Raw genomic sequence first — 16669 nt, 5'->3', positions numbered from 1 at the left:
AACAAGTGGACCTAATAGACATCTACAGAACTCTCCACCTCAATTCAACAGAATATACATTCTTCTCAGCACCACATCGTGCTTATTCCACAATTGACCACATAGTTGGAAGTAAAGCACTCCTCAGCAAATGCAAAAGAACAGAAATTATAACAAACTGTCTCTCAGACCACAGTGCAATCAAACTAGAACTCAGGACTAAGAAACTCAATAAAAACTGCTCAACTACATGGAAACTGAACAACCTGCTCCTGAATGACTACTGAGTACATGAGGAAATGAAGGCAGAAATAAAGATGTTCTTTGAAACCAATGAGAACAAAGATACAACATACCAGAATCTCTGGGATACATTTAAAGCAGTGTGTAGAGGGAAATTTATACCACTAAATGCCCACAAGAGAGAGCAGGACAGATCTAAAATTGACACCCCAACATCACAATTAAAAGAACTAGAGAAGCAAGAGCAAACACATTCAAAAGCTAGCAGAAGGCAAGAAATAACTAAGATCAGAGCAGAACTGAAGGAGATAGAGACACAAAAAACCTTCCAAAAAATCAATGAATCCAGGAGCTGGTTTTTTGAAAAGATCGACAAAATTGATAGACCACGAGCAAGACTAATAAAGAAGAAAAGAGAAAAGAATCAAATAGACGCAATAAAAAATGAAAAAGGGGATATGACCACCAACCCCACAGAAATACAAACTACCATCAGAGAATACTATAAACACCTCTATGCAAATAAACTAGAAAACCTACAAGAAATGGATAATTTCCTGGACACTTACACTCTCCCAAGACTAAACCAGGAAGAAGCTCAATCCCTGAATAGACCAATAGTAGGCTCTGAAATTGAGGCAATAATTAATAGCCTACCAACCAAAAAAAGTCCAGGACCAGACGGATTCTCAGCCGAATTCTACCAGAGGTACAAGGAGGACTGGTACCATTCCTTCTGAAAGTATTCCAATCAATAGAAAAAGAGGGAATCCTCCCTAACTCATTTTATGAGGCTAACATCATCCTGATAGCAAAGCCTGTCAGAGACACAACAAAAAAAAGAGAATTTTAGACCAATATCCCTGATGAATATCAATGCAAAAATCCTCAATAAAATACTGGCAAAACCGAATCCAGCAGCACATCACAAAGCTTATCCTCCATGATCAAGTGGGCTTCATCCCTGGGATACACGGCTGGTTCAACATACCCAAATCAATAAACATAATCCAGCATATAAACAGAACCAAAGACAAAAACCGCATGATTATCTCAATAGATGCAGAAAAGGCCTTTGACAAAATTCAACAGCCTTTCATGCTAAAAACTCTCAATAAATTCTGTATTGATGGAACATATCTCAAAATCATAAGAGCTACTTATGACAAACCCACAGCCAATATCATACTGAATGGGCAGAAACTGGAAGCATTCCCTTTGAAAACTGGCACAAGACAGGGATGCCCTCTCTCACCACTCCTATTCAACATAGTGTTGGAAGTTCTGGCTAGGACAATCAGGCAAGAGAAAGAAATAAAGGGTATTCAGTTAGGAAAAGAAGAAGTCAAATTGTCCCTATTTGCAGATGACATGATTGTATATTTAGAAAACCCCATCATCTCAGCCCAAAATCTCCTTAAGCTGATAAGAAACTTCAGCAAAGTCTCCGGATACAAAATTAATGTGCAAAAATCACAAACATTCTTATACATCAGTAACAGACAAACAGAGAGCCAAATCATGAATGAACTTCCATTCACATTGCTTCAAAGAGAATAAAATACCTAGGAATCCAACTTACAAGGGATGTAAAGACCTTCTCAAGGAGAACTACAAACCACTGCTCAGTGAAATAAAAGAGGACACAAACAAATGGAAGAACATACCATGCCCATGGATAGGAAGAATCAATATCATGAAAATGGCCATACTGCCCAAGGTTATTTATAGATTCAATGCCATCCCCATCAAGCTACCAATGAGTTTCTTCACAGAATTGGAAAAAAACTGCTTTAAAGTTCATATGGAACCAAAGAAGAGCCTGCATTGCCAAGACAATCCTAAGTCAAAAGAACAAAGTTGGAGGCATCACGCTACCTGACTTCAAATTATACTACAAGGCTACAGTAACCAAAACAGCATGGTACTGGTACCAAAACAGAGATATAGACCAATAGGACAGAACAGAGCCCTCGGAAATAATATCACACATCTACAGCCATCTGATCTTCGACAAACCTGAGAGAAACAAGAAATGGGGAAAGGATTCCCTGTTTAATAAATGGTGCTGGGAAAATTGGCTAGCCATAAGTAGAAAGCTGAAACTGGATCCTTTCCTTACTCCTTATACGAAAATTAATTCAAGAAGGATTAGAGACTTAAATATTAGACCTAAAACCATAAAAACCCTAGAAGAAAACCTAGGTAATACCATTCAGGAGAGGCATGGGCAAGGACTTCATGTCTAAAACACCAAAAGCAACGGCAACAAAAGCCAAAATTGACAAATGGGATCTAATTAAACTAAAGAGCTTCTGCACAGCAAAAGAAACTACCATCAGAGTGGGCAGGCAACCTACAGAATGGGAAAAAATTTTTGCAATCTACTCATCTGACAAAGGGCTAATATCTAGAACCTACAAAGAACTCAAACAAATTTACAAGAAAAAAACAAACAACCCCATCAAAAAGTGGGCAAAGGATATGAACAGACAGTTCTCAAAAGAAAACATTCATACAGCCAACAGACACATGAAAAAATGCTCATCATCACTGGCCATCAGAGAAATGCAAATCAAAACCACAATGAGATACCATCTCACACCAGTTAGAATGGCGATCATTAAAAAGTCAGGAAAAAACAGGGGCTGGAGAGGATGTGGAGAAATAGGAACACTTTTACACTGTTGGTGGGATTGTAAACTAGTTCAACCATTGTGGAAAATAGTATGGTGATTCGTCAAGGATCTAGAACTAGAAATACCATATGACCCAGCCATCCCATTACTGGGTATTTACCCAAAGGATTATAAATCATGCTGCTATAAAGACACATACACACATATGTTTATTGCGGCACTATTCACAATAGCAAAGACTTGGAATCAACCCAAATGTCCATCAGTGACAGACTGGATTAAGAAAATGTGGCACATATACACCATGGAGTACTATGCAGCCATAAAAAAGGATGAGTTTGGTTGGGTGTGGTGGCTCAAACCTGTAATCCAAGCACTTTGGGAGGCCAAGATGGGCGGATCACGAGGTCAAGGGATCGAGACCATCCTGGCTAACCTGGTGAAACCCCGTCTCTACTAAAAAATACAAAAAACTACCCAGGTGAGGTGGCGGGCGCATGTAGTCCCAGCTACTCCGGAGGCTGAGGCCCGAGAATGGCGTGAACCCGGGAGGCGGAGCTTGCAGTGAGCTGAGATCTGGCCACTGCCCTCCAGCCTGGGCAACTGAGCCAGACTCTGTCTCAAAAAAAAAAAAAAAAAAAAAAGGATGAGTTTGCGTCCTTTGTAGGGACATGGATGCAGCTGGAAACCATCATTCTCAGCAAACTATCACAAGAACAGAAAACCAAACACTCATAGGTGGGAACTGAACAATGAGATCACTTGGACTCGGGAAGGGGAACATCACACACTGGGGCCTATCATGGGGAGGGAGGGGAGAGGGATTGCATTGGGAGTTATACCTGATGTAAATGACGAGTTGATGGGTGCTGACGAGTTGATGGGTGCAACACACCAACACGGCACCAGTATACATATGCAACAAACCCACATGTTGTGCACATGCACCCTAGAACTTAAAGTATAATAAAAAATAAATAAATAAATAAATAAATAAATAAATGAAATAGATCATATTTAAACATAGTTTAAAGAGAATTAAATGCCAAGTTTATGAATCAGACAAAATATATGTGTAACACCTTTAAAAATGAATAAAATGTATTAAATTTATAAATAGAATACTAAGGTTTTTAAGTGGGAATTCAAAGAATTAAAGAAGACCTAAGTTTTTTTTTAATGTTTACCTCAAATAAATTTAAATTGCATAATCGAAGAAACATATATAATTTTCTTCATGCAAAATGTGTTGTCATCAATATTTAAAATCTCATATCAATGCAGGAGAGGATTTAATGATACAGGAGTGAGAAGGGACAAATGGTAGGGCTGGGTCCACAAGGCAGGGGAGAAAACAAGGTCTGGAGCTGCACTGAAGTTGGGACTAAGGTCTTTTTTCCACTTTAGCACTCCTAAGCAGATAGAAGAATTTAACTGCCTGCCTGAAAACAGTTGATTGGGACTTTTTTTGACCAACACTATTGATATTTCCACTATGATCTGCTTATTTTCTCACCACACCTCTAGCTGGCCTCCTGATCATTATGTTTCCACTGGCAGTTGCCCTGTGTCCCTGCTTTTTTCTCCACAGGAGCTGAGCAAAACTCCTTTTCTAGAGACAATTTACTCAGCTCTTAAAAATGCTAGTGTAGTTTTGTGGGAGGAAGGCAGGGACGTTTATCTCAGAAGATAAAATGTGTGTGTGAACTTTCTGAGTATAAGCTCCAAAGCAGAGAAGAAGAAAGGGAGCAACACTCCAGAGCAAAAATGCAATGAGAACAAAGATGTTGAGATATAAAACTGCACAGCATTTTAACATAACATAATGTAACATAACATAACATAACCAGAACATGGAATTTTTCAATAGTAGTGACATTAATTTTTTAAAATTTACCAAAATATAACTATATATCTTTGTATAATTTGTGTATTTGTGTTTTTGGTCCTAAGCCTATATATTACATATCTATTTAATCTTCAAGGACCCAAGAGCATTTGCTCTGACATCTACAAAATGATGTGAAAATTAATCCATAAAGGAATTCATGTAACAGCATTATACAAACATCGCAAGTTCAGTGACTTTATGTGCCGCATAATCATTGTGATAGATCAGAGGACAATTGATGGAGGGGTAAAGGTCTCTGGACTGAATGTTAAGGAGCCAGGCTTCTTTTCCAAGCCCAAATCAGTTCACTGGTGTGCATCTTGTTAATCTTTTTATAGTGAAAAAAAAAAAACTGACATAAGGGTATTGTAAATATTAAATGAAAAATTTCATAATGGAAACACTTAGAAAGTAATAAATATGATTTACTTAATTATAAAGTAATAAATATGATTGTTGTTTAGGCCAGTATTCTCTTTTGATTTGGGGAAGATGACATCACACTACCTGAAGTTACAAAGTGAAGAAAATATTCTATTATAATCTGTGAACGATAGAAACATAGGTAAATCTATAGCAGACATCCCGTCAGATCAAACATTAGTCCTTACATTAGAAAATTGGAAAGTATAGCAAATCAACAGCATAAATCAAAACACGTGCAGTGGGTTTATGTGCAGATTTGTTACAGGGGGATTTTGCGTGAAACTGGGGTTTGGAGTACAGATCTTGTCACTCAGGTAGTGAGCGTATTAGCTGATAGGTGGTTGTTTTACCCACCCTTCCATACCCTCTGATAGTCCACAGTGTCTATTGTTTTCGTATTTATGTCCATGTAACCTCTATGTTTAGCTCCACTTATAAATGAGAACTAAAAAATAAAAGAGATGATAAAAGACATTCATAACATACTGTGAAACACAAGCAAGGATGTCAGCAGACTACTCATCAAAAACAATGCAAGTGAGAACAAAGTAGACCAACATCTTTAACTCATGTAAACAAAGAAAAAAAATCTTATATTTTGGACTTCTATATCCCGAAAAAACATCTTATAAAATGAGGACAAAATAAAAGACTTGCTCAGATTTACAAAGCTTTGTTGAAACTTACAAAAGCAAAAAAGATTAATCATCTTCAGACCCACGGTATGAGAAAAGTTGAAGGAAGCTTCTCAGGTGGAAGGAAAATGACACCAGATGAATACAGATTTTCACAAAGAAATGCAGAGTGCAGGAAAAGAGAACAATGTAGATAAATGTATAAGAAGGTTTTACAATCATTTAAATATCTTTAAAGCTTAACGTATTCATTTTGGTTTTTGTTTTTACAGCTTAACTTTTTAAGCAAAAGTTATAACATTTATAAATCATACTTATTATAGCCTTAGAAATACAAGACCTATAAATTGAAATGTATAGACACACAACTTAGTACCGTTTTATTCATATTAAAAATCATTAGATACTTCACTTTGAAAATACATGCCAAAATTTCTTTAAATTTTTTTTAAAAAAGGAAAAAGTGCATGGTAATTTTAAAAAACTGATTTGTTAGCATTTTAAACTTAAGGAGATGATGAGATTTCTTTGAAGAGATGTGTGTGAACTCCCATTAGCTCCCAGAGGCATTGAACATCTTTTGAGAACAGAGGATTTTCTTGATGGCGTTTTTCATATCTTTGTTCCTCAGACTATAGATTATTGGGTTGAAAAGTGGGGCAAGGACAGCAAACATCAGTGCAATGGCCTTGTCCAGTAGTGGTGGGAACGTGACAGAGAAGCGCAGATACATGAGTGCCACACTGCAAAAAACAGCAAGAAAATAGCAACATGGGCTGCACACGTGGAGAAAGCCTTCTGATGGTTCTTACCAGAGGGAATCCTCAGGATCGCCGTGATGATTCTTAAATAGGAAAGGGTGATGACAGAGACAGAAGTCAGAATGGAAATAGCATGGATCACATCTTCAACCAGAATTATGGATGTATCTGTGCAGGCCAACTGCAGCACAGGTTCAAAGTCACAAAAGAGTTGATGAATTTGGTTGGAGCCACAGAATGGAAGAGTAGAAATCCACACAATCTCTGGCAATAACATGAAGAAGCCAAAAATGCAAGAGCTAGTGAAGAGCTGGATGCACAGTCGAGGGGTCATAATGATTGCATAGCGAAGGGGGTTGCAGATGGCTACATACCTGTCAATGGACATCACTGTGAGGACTAGGGCTTCTGTGACCCCGAGTGAGTGGAAGAAATACATCTGCAGGAGGCAGCCTATGAAAGAGATGGTTTTCTGTTCACTGAGAAGGTTGGAGAGCATCTTGGGGATAGTCACGGTGGTGTACCAAATCTTCAGGAAGGAGAAGACACTGATAAAATTGTACATAGGATTATGGAGACGGGGGTCCAGTTGGACAGCAAAGAAAATCATGAAATTTCCAACAATAATGAATATATAAATAAAGAGCATAGGAATGAAGAATAACAGCCAGCCATTCTTAGATTGAGGAAAATCAGAGAAATGAAACTCAGTCACCATTGTCTCATTCTCTGGATCCATATTTTCAGCGGTTTCACTTGTTGGCTAATAAAACACAGTTAGCATTCTAAGTACATACGAAGAACAAATAAAAACTTTCTTTTCAAGCAGCTAAACAGCCTTGAAATTAGGCTGGTCAAATAAAATATACTATGTGAGTTATTTTGCAAAATACGAAGTTATCTTGTCAAATTTCCAAATGTTTTTTAGTAATTATAACTTATGTTGTTAATTATTCTGTTGGATAAGCTAACAGTATTGCTAGTTAGACATATAAATTGGTACAAACTCCCCTGAATGGCAATTTGGCAATTTATATTGAGAGTTTAAGACTATTTAGAGCCTGCCTTTCACTATGTAGTCTAGGAGAAATATTTCAGATATTAAAAAGAGATATATGACAATATTAGCTAGAATATTTATTATAACAGCAAATTAGAAACAATTTAAGTAAGTAGACATTTTTATGTTTTTTGAGATGAAGTATTGGGGACACAGAATGGATTATGACAAAATGATACCCTCTGTGGATAAGAATAAGCTCATTTTTAAGTCGGCATATTTAAAACTAAAGTATGTTTACCAGCTTCCCTTAGTCTCACTCATTATTAACAAATGAATGAGAAGAAAAAATCCAAATATTCCACTGAATATAATTTAAGACAACAGGCTAATCTCATGTGATATATATGGATGTGCAAATTAATCTAATCTACACCCTAAAGGGGGTGTATTAGGGTCCTCTAGAGGGACAGAAGTAATAGGAGATGGAGATATATATATATATATATAGTTAAAGGGAAGCTTATTAAATATTAACTCACACTATTACAAGGTCCCACAATAGGCTGTCTGCAAGCTGAGGAGCAAGGAAAGCCAGTCCGAGTCCCAAAACTGAAGAACTTGGAGTCTGATGTTTGAGGGCAGGAAGGGTCCAGCACAGGAAAAAGATGTAGGCTGGGAGGCCAGGTCAGTCTAGTCTTCTCATGTTTTTCTGCCTACTTTATATTCCAGCCACGTTGGCAGCTGATTAGATGGTGCCCACCCAGATTAAGGGTGAGTCTGCCTTTCCCAGCCCACTGACCCAAAAGTTAATCTCCTTTGGCAACATCCTCGCAGACACACCCAGGATCAATACTTTGCATCCGTCAATCCAATCAAGTTGACACTCGGTATTAACTTTAACAGGGTGTTAGTTATGGTTGAAGTGCGCTAATCTAGAAATTACATTCTAGGTGTAATTTGCTAACATTTGAAATACTTTAATCAATAGTCTACCTCAAGAGGCAGATTTGACAAGATCTTCAAATATTCTTATCTGTATCCACACTGTAGAGTTTATTAATGAATGTAAAGCACATTTTGTCAACTTCAGCATTATTGACGTTTTGGAACAGACAATTCATTGCTTGGAAAGAAGGCGAGGCTGTTCATGCATTATAGAATGTCTAGCAGTCACTCCTGGTCTCACCTATCAGGTGTCAGTAGCATAGACTCCTCCCTCCATCATGACTACCAAAATGGTCCTAGAAATCACTAAATGTCCCTGTAGGGAAGAAGTACAAGAAAATTTGTGCCAGTTAAGAACCACTGGCAGACAGAAAATTTTTTTAAATGAAAAACCAGGTGATCAAGATGTGTTGATTGGCTGAAAGTATACCTAACCTCTGGCTTGCAGGGATGTAAAATATGATGAGTTAGGCAGCCTGTAGAGCTTGGAGAGGTACAATAGGCACATGATCCATTCATTCCTGTGTTCCCTCTTTAAAGGGATATTTATTACCTAATGTCACTAGAAAGCTGGCTTTTCTACTGGAGAGAATTTTGTTACATTTTACCTTTGATAGAAACTTTCATTTATTATACTAACCAGAAAGCATAAGGAAAAAGAGTTGAGACTTCCATGAGCTTCCAGGAAAAGGCCTAATAGTAGTATGTTTTTGCCTGTGTGCTAATAAATGTTTGTTTGCTTGGCAGAATTCTGACTCTTGACTTGGTACTGAGGTGAAGATGGGATCTCTAAATAGAGAAAGCTACTGATATCCACCAAAACAGTCAGATAGCTGTGAACTGCCAGTGGATACAACAAATAGATAAAATTATTTGGAAACCATAATACCAGAGGCTATCCACAAATAAGAACCCAGCTTGGCATATGGCAACCACAATTTTTTTCTCTTGCTTTTTATGCATACAGCAAAATAGTAGGTCTATGTTGAAACAGGAAAATATGAGGTGAAAATTTCCTTGTTTTTCTTGAAGAAAACTTTTACATAAAAAATAGAGGTTCATAAAAAGTAATTTACACTCTAGCCATTTTTAACTTAATGACTCTTATCTGGGCTTATTGTTTCCAGACTTGTCTTACTACAACTCACTCTTCACATAGCTACTGAAATAATCTTTCCTAAATGCAAAGCTGTCAATTCTCTGAAAACCTTATACTGGCTCTCTATAGGGCTCCAACTCAAACCTGGGTCTTTAAGAAGAACAGATAATGTGGCTGTATACGAGATTTTAAAATTATTTTGTCATCCCAATATCTTATGATTGTATTATCCCCAACAGGCTTTCCTACTGTGATAGAAAATGATACCCGTATAATTGTTGTGTGTTCTGCTTACAGAGGCAGTAGGGAGATAAACAGGGAAACTAGCATTAAGCTCTATGTCCAGTACAGTTTTGAATTAGAAAATTGTAAACTGGAAATTTTTTTAAAAAAAGGTAGGTCTTTAGGAACTGGAGTCTTTAAGAAGGAAAGAGGACGCCTATAGGAAGGCAATTTGATACAGAGTCTTGGGAGCAAAGTTAAACCTAACGGGACTCTCCTATTTTCTGTAGGAATGGATACTCCAGAATCTCAACCATAAGCTCCACTAGTTGTCCTGACATTCCTTTGTTCTTAAGAGCCTGTCCTGATGCCACTAAATATAATACAAACATCCCAGATTAGAATTTAGCTCAGAAAATAGCAGAGTTGTGGAAGAGTCACAGAGCTAGTGGGTCAGACACAATGTGATAGATTTAGTCCAGGTATTTGTTATCTTATGACTACCTCTAATTGTAGGACACACACTCACCAAAGCCCTCCATCCCTAAGTTATGGTCCTTTCCTCTACCTCATGTGTTATCACAATCTCAACAAAATGTCCACAAGTCCTTCCTTAAAGTCCAATAGGAAATACCGTTCTGTGACAATTGTCCCCCAATATCTAGAAAACAAAGTCATTCACTCATATCTCAAAGTAGAAAGTCCACCCCTCAGTCCATCTACCTCTTCCAGAAACCAACAGAGTCACTTCTTTTCCAAATGTCTCCATCTTCATTGCTCTGCAGGCCAATAAGTAGGAAGGTTGTAACCACAGCCACAACTCTAGGCTTCACAGGGAATTGCTAAGTGGGAGAAAGGCTTTCTTATAAAGGGCTCTCTCCTCGGGGGCTCCCTAAGCCTTAGACTTAGGGAAAAGCAACTCTATGCCTCATGTGGCTAATTAGAAAAACACTTGCTACCACACTCCCCTTTCATGAGGTCAACACACCTACGGGAAGCTAGGTTTTTCAGTCAGGCTAGAAGTCAAATCAAAAGAGTACTTGGGCTTTCCATTCTGTCCAAGGGGTAAAGAATAGTTTAACTTACAAAATCTGCTGAGAAAGGGGAAGGATAAGGAACAAAAGGAATGAAACTAACAAAATGTGGTTCAAAGGCAGGAGAATTTTCTCTATTCTTTGAAGGAGTTTATTGATTGCACAGCACAACCCTGAAGTGTATTGCAGAAGATTCAGCCAGTTGCCATCCAGCACAACTTAGTGGAATTTCTTCAGAAGGATCCAGGGATCACAGGGCTGTTTGCAGTAGTGGCAGGAATGAGGGGACTCCCATGAGATTTCATGGGCTACAGGGGTTGCAGCAGTAGATATCTCAAGTGTTTGGAGTCAGGAAAGGATTGAAGGGCAACCTTTCCTGCTACATGAAAGCTGTGTTGATGAGTACACATGAGCTAGCCCTTGTACAGACCTGAGATTTTAAAAAAAAAAAAAAAGAAAGCCCTCATAGAGTGGACAGGAAATAGAAGCAGAAGGATACTTTTCTTTCTATTTTTCCAATTTTTTAAAAACTGAAATTGGACTTAATATTAACCTTCAGGTGGGTAAAGGCAGAAGAAATAGATACATACAACACATAAGATTTTTTCTTTTGTCACAAAAAGATACAAAATAATTATGAAATGTTAAATGTTTAGTGGAATAGTAGCAGTGGATATGGAAATGCAACAGAATTTGAAAGCAGATTTGAAATCAGAAAAAAAAATACCTGATGGGACACAGGCATATATGGTGCAAAAAAAAATGAGTCAGAGCAGAGGTGACTATTCACTCTGAATGATTAGATTTTTTTTTAAATAAACGTCCTCTTTATTTTACCAAATATAATTTATCAGTTAAGTTGACATTTGTCAACTCAGTTATAGTAACTATAAATAATTCTCTTAAGACACAGTTCTGTAACTTTTCAAGGATACGAGAGTAAACCAATATTGCTCCTTGCAGCCAGGCCAAAAATACATGCGGTTGGTACAATCGGGGAAAATATATGAATCTTCCATGAAAGTTACCCTCATTTTCTTTCCCTCTCACCCTCCAGTCCTCCTCTGCTCACACACTCACAGCCTGCAGCATGCCTATCTGTCTGCTTTTTAAGCAAAGGAGGTCACTCCAGAGTCTTCTGGGACTACCTGGCCAAATTCCAGAGATGAGGAAGGGGTGAGTGACTGGGGCAGGGGTGGCTGGAGATCATAGGGACACAGCCTTAGGGGCAGAGGAGCTGGTTTTGGTGCCTATACAAGAAGAATCTGTGTGCCAGTGTTTTTTGAGGTGGAGGAAAAGATGAAAAAAATCCAGAGGGAGGAGGAAAAAGAGGCCCAGGCTGGTGTTAATGAACTCTGTTGGATACAACTCCAACTAGATAACCTCTAAAATTCCTTCCAGTTCTAAGGTTCTATGATTCCAGAAGGAGGCCTGGAGGTCTGGGTAGAAATGGAGGGAGAGAAAATATGGTCACTGGAGGTCTAGGGCACGTTCTTGGGATAAGGTGTGGTGTTGGTAGAAACAGGATCATTGCCTAAGCCTTCCCTTGGAGGTGGGCCCTTGAGGCTACAGACAGAAGGGTTTCTGTGGAAGCTTCTGAGAGAGAAGTTAGAAAAAGCCTACATCCAAATCCCCAGATCTGTACATGTGTGACTGCAGATGGAGGCTCCAGCTTTCTCCCAAGTCTGTGCTAGGCAGAGAAAAGTAGAAACAACCAGTTGACGTCCACCCTGCTAGTTCTGAATCCTCTTTTGGGTGCTTGGTGAGGAGAGATGGAGGGAAGGGAATGTGAGGAAGGGTCGTTTAGGAAAATAAACACTGGTTGAGCAATGAGGCTGGTGACTCTAGCTGTGGTCAACATTGCACAGAGTTGGGGTCTAGTAAGGAGAAAGGGGCAGAAGAATCTGGCTTGAAGTAGATGCAAATACTTAGAACAAGGAAACTTTCTCTGCCAGATTGAAAGGGGCACATGGCCTTTGTAACCTGGAGAATGAGGTGAGGTTAGAGCTGTGTTTCCCTTACCACTGGCTTGTCAGTGCCTGGCACGGTACCTAATGCATAGTAGGCACTCAATAAATACTGCTCAAAGAATGTTTCAGACCATGCTTGCCCGCAGGGGAGCTCATCTTGCAGAGGCGGCATATTTGCTGAATGAGCGAATGAACAATTGGTGAATGTTTGTGGGCAGAAGCCAAGAAAGAGGAAAACTGACCTCTATGGCATGACAGAATGAGTAATTTTAGGAAGTGACAGGGTCCAAGGTGACCACGCGATTATGTCCTCAGGAGAAACGGCAGCAATGAGACACCCGTGGTTGTCCTCAACCTCCAAACCATTCTCCACATACCCATGACCTGTCCCTAATCTCAAAACCCAACCTGGCAAGCTCTGGGGAAGGTGGTGCTTAGAGACAATTTGAGATGAAAGTTGAAGAGAGACAAAGAACCAGTCCTCTGGGCCCAGGGAGAATGTGGATTTTGGGGAACCTATAGGTAGACATGGGCCAACAGAGAAAAGGGTCCACTTTTCCATTTTTTCCTGAATATGACAATCAACTGGAAATGATCAGAGGGAGGGGTTTTGATGTTGATCAGGCAAATGAACAAGAGGCATTTGTAATAGGCGATGTTAAAGGCAGACCCTTGAGTGGAGGCAGGGGCACTGATGGAGGCCGTGAGTTCGAGGCTGCAGTGCACGCTGATCGCCCCTGTGAGCAGCCACTGCACTTCGACTGGAACAATAGAGTGAGATTCTGTCTCTAAAAAATAAAAATAATAACAACAAATAAAGACAGTCCCTCAATAAGCATTTGATTAATGGATATGTGACTAAATAAATGAACAATTAAACGAATTGGTGAACAACTAAAGAACCAGAGAGTGACCCAAAGATAGCCTAATCTGTAGCCACACTGACGTTTACCTTTTTGACCCTGATTTTATCCAGTCTTACCATTTGAGATAAATTCCTCCTTTTATGCTTTGAACCTATTTGTCTCATCTCATGTAGAGACATTGTTCCTTCAGTTGTCTCACTTACCTATATATCCTCAAAATTTTCCTCTTTTTAGTCTGCTTATACAGCTTATGAATATGCTCAAACGTATTAAAGTATACACTCTTTCTCATTTTCATTGTTGCTCTAAGTGTACCATACTGACGTTCTTCTTCCCTTTCTTATTTTCCTAAAAGCATAGTTCACTCTTTTATCGGTATTTCTGTCTCCACTTTTTCACCTCTTGTTCACATGAACCTATAACCCCACTTAAGAGATAGAATATTATGAATAACTTTGAAGACCACTATACTCTCCTCTCCAATACAGTTCTTTCTTGCCATATTACATATTACCATTAACCTGAATTTTGTGTTTATTATTATATTTAGCACATGTATGCACACTCAAAAACAATATACTGTTTAGTTCTGTCTGTTTTACTCTACGTAAATAGAATTGTATTTTAGGCATTACCTTATAACTTGGTTATTCACTCAACATTTGTTTTGAGAATCATTCATGTCAATGTATCTAGCTGCAACTTTAAAGGAAAATCCCAGCTGTCTTGTATAAATGTAGCACAATTTAATCATTCATTAGCCTTCAACATTTGATATTCTGGAGGATTTGCATCTTCAGCTTCACTAAATGCTGCCACATTGTTTTCCAAAATCTGTCTGCCATCAGCAATGCATGCAATTTTATTGTTTCACATCTTTTCTAATGTGCTGGGTGGTCATATTTTTGCTACTCGGTTGTTGTGTAAACAATATGCTATTGCTTTGATTTACAGTTGAATGTTGTGTGTGTGTACGTGTGAGTGTGTGTGTGTGTATACTCCTCATTTGGTTATCTTTTTCTTATTACTTTACAGAAGCTTTTTATATATTCTAAATTATAATAATTAGTTATATATATTATTACAAATACAGACTCCTAGTGTATATCTTGTTGTTTTTTTAAATGATGTTATTTGATGAAAGGAAATATTAAATGGTTTAATTCATCAGTCTTTAAATTTATGGTTTATATTTATAGAGAACTGAAACTTTTTAACTGAAGTTCCAATACAATTGATTAAACAATGCACCTTTTTCCACAGACCTGTTGTGCTGGCTACGTTCATCTTTTCCCCAGTGATTTGCCATATCTGCTCTCAAGTATATTAAAATCCCATATTATATTAGTCTATTTCTTTGCTTCCATTGGCTCTTTACTCCCACTGGTATTTTATTACAAATATTACTTCATAATAACTTTTAATAAGTAGTAAGACAAGCGCCACCATTTTAATCTCCTCCTTTGAAATGTCTTATTCTTGGCCCTCATTCTTACCTGTCCCACTCTTCTCTACTCAAAATGAGATTTTGATTGAAACTGGATTGAAATTACTGACTTGTAGATGATTGGCATGTTTATGTAACTGAGACATTCTACTCATTCATCTATACATATTCATCTATACAGCATATGGATCAATTTATTTATGTTTTTTATATATTCCAATACAGTTTTATAAAGTGCTACGTTTAGATGTAACATATCTTTTATAGCTTTTTATTTTTGTTGATACTTCAAATGGCATTTTTTATTACATTTTTGTCAACAGTTACTGATATATAATAATACAGTGTTAAATATATCCGTTTGTATCAATGCAGTTGCTGAACTTTGTATTATAATTTATTTTTATTTTCATTTGGAAATTTTATATCATCTTTAATTAATTGCATTCTTTATTCTTTATAGTCTTAATACTGTGTGTTTCTTTTTCTTATTTTCAAACAAAGTTTTACTTTTTATGATGGATACCCATTTTTAAATATATATGTCTTTATATAGGTATATATACATATCTATGTATACAATTTTTAATGGGGATTATATTTATTATAAAATATATATAAATTTTTAGATGCTGAATGTTACAAATAATAATAGAAAAAGTTAGTCTATTTCACCCAGCGATTGTTTCTTTGTTCCTGTAATTCTCTCCTTTGATTTCTGTAATACATCATTGCCTTGGTTCTCTCTTAGTTTCCTGAACACTTCGGGAGAAGACAGTAAGATAGACCTACGTTCAAATTCTTACTCTGCCACCTACTTAGCTACCCGACTACAGAGAAGATACACAGTCATTAAACTTTAGTTTTCTCATCTTTTAAGTGGAAATAATAATGACTAATTTACAGAAGTATGAAAGGATAAAATGAGATGAACTATAAAAATGCCCTAGCATATGGCCGGGCGCGGTGGCTCAAGCCTGTAATCCCAGCACTTTGCGAGGCCGAGACGGGCGGATCACGAGATCAGCAGATCGAGACCATCCTGGCTAACACGGTGAAACCCCGTCTCTACCAAAAAATACAAAAAACTAGCCGTGGGAGGTGGCGGACGCCTGTAGTCCCAGCTACTCGGGAGGCTGAGGCAGGAGAATGGCGTAAACCCGGGAGGCGGAGCTTGCAGTGAGCCGAGATCACGCCACCGCACTCCAGCCTGGGCGACAGAGCGAGACTCTGTCTCAAAAAAAAAAAAAAAAAAAAAAAGTGCCCTAGCATATTTTGTCACATATTTAATAAATGAAAGTTATTTACTATTAATATCATTTTTTCTCTCATCTACCAATTGTAATCCTCCAGTCTCTTCTCATATTCCCTACATTCTTTTTCAATTATCTAGTGCATTCTCATAGTTCAATTATAATCTCTACTTAAATAACAGACATCTGTGTCCACAGATGTGTCCAAGAAGAGACTTGTCGTCTCTTCTGAAATCCAGTTCTTCATCATTAATGA

The 16669-nt window shown here is 37.8% G+C and overlaps 1 pseudogene; it reads right to left on the bottom strand.

Annotated features, from left to right (window-relative positions):
* Positions 1–3942: 3942 nt before the first annotated feature.
* LOC105498130 (olfactory receptor 6K3-like) overlaps positions 3943–16669 on the bottom strand; it is a 192457-nt pseudogene continuing 179730 nt past the window's right edge.

This window comes from Macaca nemestrina, chromosome 1, assembly GCF_043159975.1.
Source record: "Macaca nemestrina isolate mMacNem1 chromosome 1, mMacNem.hap1, whole genome shotgun sequence".
In the NCBI taxonomy this organism is placed as follows: Eukaryota; Metazoa; Chordata; class Mammalia; order Primates; family Cercopithecidae; genus Macaca; species Macaca nemestrina.
Note: the sequence above shows the minus strand (reverse complement) of the source record. Positions and strands in the feature narration are given on the sequence as shown.